Consider the following 12015-nt stretch of genomic DNA (forward strand, 5'->3'; position numbering starts at 1 on the left):
CTATAATGCTTTGTTTGTTCCAAACATGAACTGAACCGGATCGGATCAAAATAATTTGGTTCAGTCCAGAACAAACTGATGGGAGTCTAGCGTACGGTTAGGTAGAGCTTTTCTACGACGACGAAATGTATATTATGATAAGTGCGTTACGACTATGGATGTGATCTTCCTAAATGCTCTATCTCTACTAGACGCCACTACTTAGGGGCAAGTGTACCCCGTCGTATCAAGTAATAATCCGGTTAAGACCGGGTATCGAATCCACGGGATTTATAACTACAAGTATTAAACGACTCGGTTTTATATGTTATCTAAGCGGTGAATACTTTGAGTTGATTCGGGGAACAACTACAAACTTCTCCTAACTACGGGTGAGACAAATTTATATAACAAAACTCTATGAAATGATATGGAAGGCGATAAGTTATAAATATGACAAACAATGACTCTCAATATATAAACGGTTAATGATTTACTCTTGCAATGATGACTACGTGTAGTGTGACCGACCCGTGAAGTACTTAGACTACGTGGTTCCTAGTCAAGCCGTGTCTAATGCTTGGGACCAGAAATTAGGGCCCGTAAGTTCCGTGGTTTGTCAATTCCTATGGTTTCCGGAGCGTCACTTCTGGTAAGGCAACACGTATATGAATCCCTAAAGATAGCCCGAATGGCATCGTAAATCGCATTCTCCTACACAATAATCAATTACGAGTATCAAAACAAGTAGCAAACATCAACACAAATATAGAGAAAGAGATTATGAATCATAAATTATAAATATGGAGAATGTAAATATGAAATACAACCAAGCCTAGTACATAGGAAGAGTACAAGCTAATTAGCAAGTGAAAAGGGAAGAATCCACCCTCGGAACTAGCTAACCGGACTCAAAGCTGTCTCTTAGGACTTGGAGGTGGAGCTTTCGAGCTTGGTGAACGGAGATGGAGCGGAACTTCGATGGAATGCCGGAATCAACGAACAAGCTCTCAAGGTGAAAGAGTTTTGCTATGTAAAATAAAATCTCAAACTATATAACAAGAACTTAAACTATAGTAACAATGCTATATCAAAAGCTTGTATTAAAAAAGTTAGGTTCTTCAATGAGTGCTAGTCACTCCTATTTATATACATCAAGCTAGGGTAGATTTGTAATTTCACAAGATACAAGTATGAAGGAGCATGATTTTCTGCAGATTTCCCATGACACGCCTCGCGTATGGTGGTATACGCCCCGCGTATTTGCCCATTCCGTCAGAAATCTCCTGCATGTGGACCAAATCCAGATCTTGTTGTCTCAACCACGCCTCGCGTATACTGGGGTGCGCCTCGCGTGGTTGAGTTTCTGAGATTTTATTGCTTGAATTGGATCTTTTACGCACCGCGTAGCTGAAGCACGCCTCGCGTAAATAAGTTTCTGAGTCTTTTAGGTAGAAGAACTTCCTTACACGCCTCGCGTGTAAGGTGGGACGCCCCGCGTAGGAGCAGTTGACTCTGGGAGACCATGCAGTCTGACTTTCAGGATTAGGCTTATCATTTCTGACATGTGTCACACGCCTCGCGTGGTAGTTGATACGCCCCGCGTATCAGTGACTCGATCCCACGTGGTGCCTGTGGGTTGATCAATTATTTCTGACCAAGTGTTCCACGCCTCGCGTGAAGGGTGATACGCCCCGCGTATGTCGGTGGATTTTCGCTCATTGCTTGTACCTAAAATACAATTCTCGAGAGCCGAGTTAACTTGACGTTTTATTTTCTAAATTAATCAAAAATAAGGAAAATTAACCGAAAGTACAGAATTTATTTTTATTTCGTTATTTTATTAAAACACTCTATTTTTGTAATTAAACTTATTTATTTCATCTAAAATCAAACCGTAAATCACGCTAAAAGATAGGGACGAAACGCCCCTATCACAAACCGAATTATAATTTGGATTGGTTTGGTCCTAAAATATACAAGTAATTCAGTTTGGTCCAATTTGGTTCGGTTTGGTTTTTGGATTGAACCAGACCATTCTCACTCCTAGCTATGTGGACAAATAAAAAATATTCCATTTGTTCCACAATATATGTCTTTTAAAGTTAATGCATACTAATTAAAAAATGCAATTAATTTTAAATAAAGACTTTGTTACCTTTGTATTAATTGGATCCACTAGTAACTTTATCTATTTACAAGACAAAAAAATCAACTTAAATATGAGTATATTTGGTAAAAGTAAATTAGTGTGCATAGATTAAAGTAAAATGTCATGTATTGTGGAACAAAAAAATTTCTCTAGAAAGACATGCATTATGAAACGGAGGGAGTAAGTTTCTTAAATAGGGGAGAGTAAAAAGTAATTTTTTTTACAAAAATCGATTTTCAGTAAGTTCTTCCAAACTGGAAATCGAGTTTAGAAGAACCTGCTGAAAATGGAATTTGGTGCTATGGGTGAAGATTAATTTGCTGATTCTGATGGTACAAATGGCGAAATAAGAGAGTAGAAGATTAAGCTTGTTAGAACTTAATGGAAAGTTATTTCTCTAATTTTTTTTTTTACTTTTCACTCTCTAACCTCCTAACTAAGAAATTTTTATTTGTCCATATCAGCAGGCAGAATTGCCCTAATGGCGCGTGCCATCCAAATTCAACGAAAAAACTAAATAAGAGCCGGATTCATAACAAAATCAATGATTAAAGGCTTAATGTGAAAAAATAATTGATCGGAAACTTGATCCTTAAAACATGTAAAGTTCAGAAGCTTAATTATGTTTTTTTTTTTTTTTTTTTTTCCTAAAACTAATAAAAAGTCTCGCTTTTTTCCGGATGTGAGGATGAGAAATGTTAGTTTAGTTTTTATTCCTTTTAACTTTTTCAAAATCATTTTAATTGGTTAATTTTGAATATTAATTTTACATTCGTAACTTACTGTTTTGAACTTATACTATATGGTAAAAAAATTCATTAACATTTCCTATCACTTTCCCAAAACCAAGAAAGGAAAGTTAAAACTTATCCCCATATATATTATTTATCCTAAAGGCGAATACATGATTAGTCGGTTGGGGGTACCGATTTACATGTGCGTTCGGGAAATTTTTTTTTTTGCTAATTCGAACTTGCTTAATGTTTTTTTTTGTATATATGCGTGTTATAATTTGAATGGTCAAGAACCAATTTTAAGGAGACCTAAGAGGTAAAAAAAATTGGAAATTTGGATTTATGGAGGCCTAACAGGCCAAAAATTAAAAATTTGGATTTAGAAAGGCCTAACAAGCCAAAAAAATATTAGAAATTTGGATTTATAGAGGCCTAACAAGCAAAAAAAAATTAGAAATTTAGATTTAGAAATGCCTAACAGGCCTAAAAAAATTAGAAATTTGGATTTATGTAGTACCTAATAGGTCTAAAATATTGAAATTTTGTATTTTGGACAAGCCAAACACGTAATGGGATATATCTAAATTTTTTTATTAGTTCAATACAAGTTTCTAAAAAAAATTATAACATTTTTATATTTTTTTTTTAGTTTTAAAATTTTAAAGTTTTAAAATTTAATTTAGGCTTAATAGGTATCCAGCCCCTTAAACTTGTAACTTTTTTTCACCTGGCTCCCTCAACTTAGGGGACAACCTCTCAACCCCCTTAACTCTCCAAAACATCACATACAACCCTTTAAACTTGTAAATTTTCACCTGGCCCCCTCAACTTAGGGGACAACCTCTCAACCCCTTCAACTCTCTAAAAACATCACATATAGCCCCTTAACGCCTACATGGCTCTAACATGGAATAAGTTGGGATTGCACTCATTAGAAAGCGCGTGAAGGTTGGCTTTAGAAACTTAAACGGTAAAAAAATCCCCTTTCTTCTTAAATCCCTAACGTTCTTCTCCTCAGAAATCCTTCATTCCTCTTTTTCGATTCCTTCGATTCACCTCCTTTGTATTCATCTCCTTCATCTCCTTTATTCCTCATCTACCTTCTTCTTTTTATTCTTCTCCTTCTTCTTCTTTTTAGGGCTTGTGTTGTTCTTGAAACCGATTTCATGGTGGGTACTCATGAATCATGTTTTTGTGGTGAATATGTTATACTTTTCGTGGAAACCTGCAAATCAAGGACGAAGACTCTACGGATGCCAAAATTATGGGATAATTTACTGGATTTACATGGAAAAATTTAAGAAAAAAATGATACGTGACATTGGTGTGGTCAACAGTCAAGCGCGTTTTCTACACGGGTCAATATTTTGACTGGATATAGGGGTGTAAGGGGCTGTATGTGATGTTTATGGAGAGTTAAGGGGGTTGAGAGGTTCCCTAAGTTGAGGGGGCCAGGTGAAAAAAAGTTACAAGTTTAAGGGGTTGTATGTGATGTTTTTGGAGAGTTAAGGGGGTTGAGAGGTTGTCCCCTAAGTTGAGGGGGCCAGGTGGAAAAAAGTTACAAGTTTAGGGGGCTGGGTGCCTATTAAGCCTTTAATTTAGAAATTAAGTTGTTTGAGTCTCAAAAATAAGAAATTAATTTTTTTAATGGAAAAGACATAATAAAAATGAGTTCAAAAGTGTTATGAAAATACATAAATAAACTAATAATGTCAACATAGTTTTATAATTATTGAAAAATAAAATTTAAATAAATAAACACTTTCTAAAATAAATTGAGGTTAGCGGGAATTGAACCTAGGACATTTTAAAAAAAAACAAGTGTTTTAACCATCTTATCTACCTTTAAACAATTAAATATTACCACAAAAAGTGTATATACACTAATATTTGGGGGAGTCGAAACTACTCGTAACCATGGTGGTTCCGGCGGCCGGAGGGGCCCGGACCCCCAGGCCCCCTGTATACGCCCCTACCTAAATCTAGTTAAGAGACATGATTATAGCACAAGTTTTAATTAGCAATACGTTAAAGAATAAGATATACTTTGTGCATTTGTTTTGTTGTAATTGATAAAAAGGAAGGTGAAGATAATATGATATGCAATGGGATAATAATGTTGCTTTTAAAAACAAAGTTTTATTTACAACTCTTTTATAAAAAAAAAATTGTCTAAAAACTTCTTTGAAGAAAAGGATTGAACGTGGAGCTTCCTTTGTATATTTTGATTGATACTTTTTTTTTTTTTTTTTTTGTTAAAGAGAAAAATAAAGCTAAATTAAAGCGGAAAAAGAAAAAGAAAAAAGAAAAGAGATTTAATTTGTGTTGACATGAAAAGGCACAATGGCCATGCAATGAGAATCAAGAATAAAGCTCCATCTCGAATGTCAAATATCAACATTTTTTTCTTTCTTTTTCTTTTTTTCTTTGAAAGTCATTTAAGGCCCTTCCTATTTTTTTTTTTTAATGAAAATATTTATATCTTCATTAGATGAAAATAATACGGATACAATACGAATACTATAAGGAATAAAACCTTACAAAATTCACAGGGAGCGAAAATGACTACAAAGAGCAAGAATAATTCATAAAATGTATAAAAAACACAAAACACAATGAAACATATACTTCTTGAAAATCCAAATCCGCAGAAAAGCAACTGCAATCCGATTTTCATCATTCAGACCCTTTCAAATATTCGGATCAGAGTCTTTTATTTTAATTACTCTTATCGAATCTAGGCAAGATTTACTTTACTGATTAAATATGTATTTCCTTCACATGATATCGAATATTTTCAAATAAAATGAAAATTGCATAACAAAAAAACCATAATTAATTCGTTGGACTTTTATGGTTTTAAAATCTAAGTCATGATTTTGATTTTTATTGAGCTACTGATTAACGTTTCCATTAACTGAACAACTATTTTGATTCCATTAACAAAACTATCTTAATCCTTTTGACATCATATAATTTGAGGTTTCATTATATTAGTTTTTTTTGGGCTAGTCCATTTGGTGCAAATTAAATTTGTTAAAAGAAAACCTTAAATCTTTTCAAAGGATTAAAGAAGTGTAAAAACATCTCATATTAAAAAAAAAAAAAAGTCTTCACACACTTGGGTATGTCCAAAGGGCACCCCACTTTTATTAGAGGGTGAGGATCTATTTGATGTTTGATCGCCACACACATGTGTTGCCACCATTCGATAGAGTCAGGTTGGTGTTTTTTGAGAAAATATTGTTTTATTTAATTAATTAAACTTTGGATTTTATTTAATTAATTAATTTTTGGAATTCTATAATTAAAATATTTTATATCTTCCTCAACAACTATTTTGATTTGGTCCACCTCAATTAGTCTTCATGTTCCACACTTCTCTGATTTCTCTCACACCTTTTGCTCCACCAAACCATAACACAACAACTCCTTTTTTTCTTCTATATATAGTTGTGTGATTTTCGTTTTACATACACTGAAAATAATTTCTGCTTCTGAAAAATAAAACTGAGTAATTACTTGAGTGTATTCTAACGGAATTCGTACTGTGCAATACGAAATCGTATTTCTCATTGAGTGTGTTGTTTTATCCTAGAGGCGACCAAATTATACATTGCTTACACTCACTGAAGGCAGTTCCGTGAACATCTTAAAAAGAGCGACCTCGTCCGCGACTCATCTCATTACTGTGTTCGATAAAATTGTGTTTCTTCTATTCTTGCTTTAACAATTTTAAGACGGTTCTCTACTCCTATGGCTATCGAACAAACCATTGGGCTGTCTAATATCAACAAGTCATTTCGGTTCGAGGGGGCTCACTTCCGAAGGTGGAAACAAAAGATGTTGTTCTACCTTATAGTATGAAAAAGGTTGCTTCTGTTCTAGTTTTATGTCCACAATTGTTTTAGGATATAAAACATTTGTAAATGAATTGTTTTTTATTATTTGTTTTATGAGATATAGCATATTTAACTATATGAAGGCATTGATTTTTTTTATCACAACTAAACAAGTTAAATAAAAGAAAATCTCAAGTTTATATAAGTAATTATAAATAAAGTGTTCATACAAGTATGACGTGACTATACCTTATGATTATAAATCAATAAGTTGATAAACTTAAATTGTCCTAAGTCAAGAATTATGTTTAGGAATTAACATAAAATTGTTGAGACTTACATGTAATAAGGTCTTCTGTTGTGAACAGAAAGCTGATCTCACAAGTTTTAGATATTCAAATCTATATCTATGTAGTTACATAGATCAGGTGAAGGAGTTCATTAGGATTGAAATAACAGCATATGGATTTATCTAATGTCACATGTTCATCTCAAATATATTAGTAGGTATAAGTAATGCTTAGACTCAAACAAACATTAATTAGTGATTCTGGATTATTGAGTGTGATGCTTTGACTTTGTTCAAACACGATCCATAATAGGAAGGATCTTGGTGTGTGTGCGAGCAGACATTGGGTATCACATAAAGCAATTACAGGATAGTTAATGTTAGATTGAGCATCATCACTCTTGATAAATGGGAGATATATCTATGGACTCTTGTGGGGGAATTAACTTTAAATCCTTGCAATGTAATAAGGTTAAGAGTTGAAGTGGATATTTCACTTAACCTATTTATTCGGAGTTAATTCTACCTGGACAAGTAAAACAAACTTCTAATTATATGTAACTTGACATATTCCATAGTTACAGATTCGTTTGAGGATATAATTACCGAATGATCGTATTATACTAGACCAAATAAGGAAAAGTAAACGTCGATATCAACCTGATTTCTTATCACTCTAGGGGAATCTTTATGGCTCTACCTATAACATTCTACGCACTCATTCCTTTATACGTTTAGTTGAAATTAATTCTAGTAAACGTATATGGCTAGTGTCGGTAAGAACCTAATGAGTCACTCGTAATTAAGAATAGAGGATGAAATGGTAATTTTAGAGTGAGTTAAGGGGCTAGCCTAAATTAGTAGTGTAGGAGAATTGTTTGGTTAATTGATTTATTGATAATTGTAATCTGATTATAGTTAATTAAAAGATTATAATTCTAGTAGGAAATATAAATTATAATTTGATTAGAATTGTGAATTATTAATTATTAATTATGTGAATATATATATATAATGTTTTTAATTAGTAAATATAATGTGACTATATCTCTAATTAAATAATTATGCTAATATAAATAAGTATTTGGTATCTGGCGATGAACTTCTGATCGGATTCCTTCCCAGTGGGGGGCGTCGTTGGGTTCGACGGGGGGAAGCTCTGATGCCAAAGTCAGTACGGGAATAATGAATAAATTGTATTGACAAGGGAATGGTTTAGAGTGAGAATGTGAATGTGTACCTCAATAGCTTGTGATGCAAGCTATTTATAGTCATGTGGTCGTAACTCCCAGTAACCAGAAAGTCTCCATTAATGCCCCATTAATGGAGGTTACGGATCTCCTTTAAGTGTGGCCGTTAGCTCATTAACGGTCCATTAATTGCCTTTATTGGGAATCAGCTCAACCGTTCGACGGGTCTCACATAGGTTTGACTACGGATAGCGTGTGGCGGAGTCTACATGATCCCTACTCCAATGTCTTGCTTGATACGCCATTGCTTTCCAGACCGCCCAAATACGCGGCCATTTTGGTAAATATCCTCCTTGATCCCGTGGATAATATCCCGATGTTATCAGTATTCTAATGGGATTAGAATTAAAATTATTAATTATATTTATATTAGATATAGATAAGAGTAATAATTATAATTATTTATTTAATTACTAAATCTAAGGGGATTAGAATTCTAATCAACTATTTTAACCTACGGTGGGAAATTGAAACAATATAAATGCCCCATACTCTTAAAAAATTCGGCCAACACACATCAAGTAAAGCTTGAAATTCTTTCTGAACCTTGCTCGAATAATTACCTGTCTAGTTCATTCGTTTCTTAGTTCGTCTAGATACCGTTAGAGACAATCTACACTTGATTGTTATTTTTAGTTGATTAAGAACATATATTCTTTCAAATTGTTAGTGTTCGTGAAAGACGATTGATAATCTATGTGGACTCTCCGCTTGCAATGGTAGATCGTGTTTCAATCAAAGGTACATATGTTTAAACTCTTTTAGTAGAAAATAACAATTAACGGGTCTTGAAAAAGGAAAATAGATTTAAAAAAATTATATTTCTGATGTGTCTATGTTTTGTCTATTTTCCTTTAGTGGTATCAAAACGAGTGTTAAATCCGTTATTTCATATATGAAAATATTAAATGTTAAATATGAGGTTAATAGGTTTTATGATTCGGTTAATTAACAAATGTGATTTGTAGATATTAAAACAATGTTTTGTATATGTGATATACATGTTTGTGGATTAATGGCGTTTGAATCGTTAAAAGAATTAATTAGATTAATTTTTTAAAATTTTGATTTTATTAACGATTTAAATGAAACGATTAGAATCGACTAATTATGGATATATATTTGAAAATAGTTATATATATATAAATATAAATTAGTTTATTTTTTTGGTAGGAAAGGGAAAGAAAAGACAAATAAAAAGCCAAAAACAACCTAACCCGGGATTAGCCTAGGAAAGCTAACCCCCACCACATCCTCCAAAAGAAGAGAAGATAGGAACTCATGTGGTACAGAGAAGGTAGAGACTCCCAACATCCTCACATGGCACTTAGTCGCAAGACGGTTCGCCACCCGATTCTGCTCCCTGTAAATATGACAGAAGCTTACGAAATCAAAGGAAGAGCAAACTCTTCTAATCCCTTTAATTAAATTTTTGCTACTTAAACAAACAACATTCTTATCAGAGATCATTCTGATAGCTTCGAGGTTATCAGATTCCACCAACAACTTCTTCAAGCCCAGATTCATAGCCAGCCTGAGGCCAGAAAAAATCCCCCAAAGTTCCATCGAGAAGGAAGAACCCATACCCAGATTCTGAGCGAACCCAGACACCCAAACACCCCCAACATCTCTTAGAACCCCTCCAGCAGCAATTTTGTTGTCCTTTAGACAAGAGCCATCTGTATTTAGCTTCACCTCCCATTCACTAGGCCTACTCCAACTCAAGAGATGAATATCCTTCCTCTGGATAGACCTAGCTAAAGTATCCTCTTTGAAGAAAACCAACAAATTAGGGATATCAATAGTTTCTCCTCCAAAAATCTCCTCATTCCTCCATTTCCAAATCTGGTGACAGACGACCGCAAAAATGATAGCACCATGCTCCAGATCGGCCAACAACTTCCCACTAACACCATCAACACCAGTCGAGCTCAGAATGAGACAAGAAAGCAGACAACAACTGGTTAGGGAGAACTTTCCTCCACACCTCTTTACTCCTAGTACAATCTCTAAGAGCATGACAAATGGTTTCCTCATGCCTTTTACATCCTAGTACAATCTCTAAGAGCATGACAAATGGTTTCCTCATGATTTATAAATATATAATAAATCAAAAAATTAAAGTTTTACCTTTATATATAAAAGTTAAGTTTAAAAGGTTTCAAATTTAAATAATAATAAAAAAAAGTTAACATGCTCAACTGTTGACCAACATATGAAGGCTCTGTTCTTTATTACTTAATTTCAGTAACAGTCAGTTCAGTTCAGTTTAATTTAGTTCAGCATTTAGTTTCAGCATTCAATTTCAGCATCCGGTTTTAACATTCAATAATTTATCATTATTTATTATAATTATAATTATTTATATATAATTTATTTTCATTATTATTTATCTATAATTTATCATGATTTATTATTATTATTATGGGTAATGATATATACAGCCCTTAGGGCTGTATATTAGCATTTAATAGGATAGTATATTTATGTGTATTTCTAATATTTGTATATATTATTGTATTGAACTTTTGAATAAATTAAATGCAATTGTATACTTCCAATATTTACATTAATAGGTTTTGTTGTATTTAAAATTTCAATGTAATAATAAATGTAAATAATACACTAATAAATATAAATATACTACCCTATTAAATGCTAATATACAGCCCTAAGGGCTGTATATATCATTACCCTATTATTATTTATCTATAATTTATCATTATCTATAAATTTGATAAAAGTCAAGAAATGGTAGTTTATTAAAGTATGCATCGTTTAATAAAAAAAATAAAATTAAAGTATGCATCCATATTTGAAAATTAGGAATTGCATCTTCTTTTCCCTTCAATTATTAATGGACAAAACTAGATTTATGTGATACGCTTTACAATTAATTGTAGAGTTAAGGTGCAAAAATACCCCTAACGTTTTGGATCAGGAGCAATTTTACCCCTAATATCTAAAATAGTGCAATTCATGACCGAGAAGACGGTTTGATGAATTATTTATCAAATTTATCAATGTTAGAGATAAAATTGCACCATTTTAGACGTTAGAGGTAAAATTACTCCTGACCCAAAATGTTAGGGGTATTTTTTGCATCTTTACCTTTAATTGTAATAAAAAAGTTAAGAGTTTGTATTCATATAAAAATTTGTATTTAATTGCATAGGCTTTAAATTGTATGTACATTCGTGTTTGTATGTAATTTGTATTTTTAATTTAAATTAGACTCATTTTTATTTAATTTTATAGGCTTTTACCGAGCCGAGATTTTATTTGACATTCAATTTAGTTTTATCTTTAATTGAACTTATTATTATTAATTATTATAAGCTTATTTTTGTTGGTACAAATTATAAGCTTATTAATGTCCAATATTATCATTAAAATTATTTTAAAGTCTAATATCATCATTATTGTTAAGTTCGGTTAAGTTCATTAGTTTAATTCAGTATTCAGTAGCATTCAGTTCATTTTAGTTTTTTTTCAGCGATAAAGAACAGAACTTAACTTATGTCTAGCTACTTTTCTATTTCCTCGTCTCAATCTTTTGTTCACTCCCTTTGTTAACTTATGCTTCATCTCTTTCTATTATCACATGTTTTTCTTTTTCTTTTGTCTTTTTCCTCTCACAATTGATTATCTCTGCCAATCGATTTTGGTTGTCGTTTGTTTCTTCTGTCTCGTTCAATTTTCTTTCGTCTTTAGTGCAATTCATGTTCATAGTTTCTCGTCTTGCTGCAAACATATCCTCAAATACTAA

This window comes from Euphorbia lathyris, chromosome 4 (genome assembly GCF_963576675.1).
Source record: "Euphorbia lathyris chromosome 4, ddEupLath1.1, whole genome shotgun sequence".
In the NCBI taxonomy this organism is placed as follows: Eukaryota; Viridiplantae; Streptophyta; class Magnoliopsida; order Malpighiales; family Euphorbiaceae; genus Euphorbia; species Euphorbia lathyris.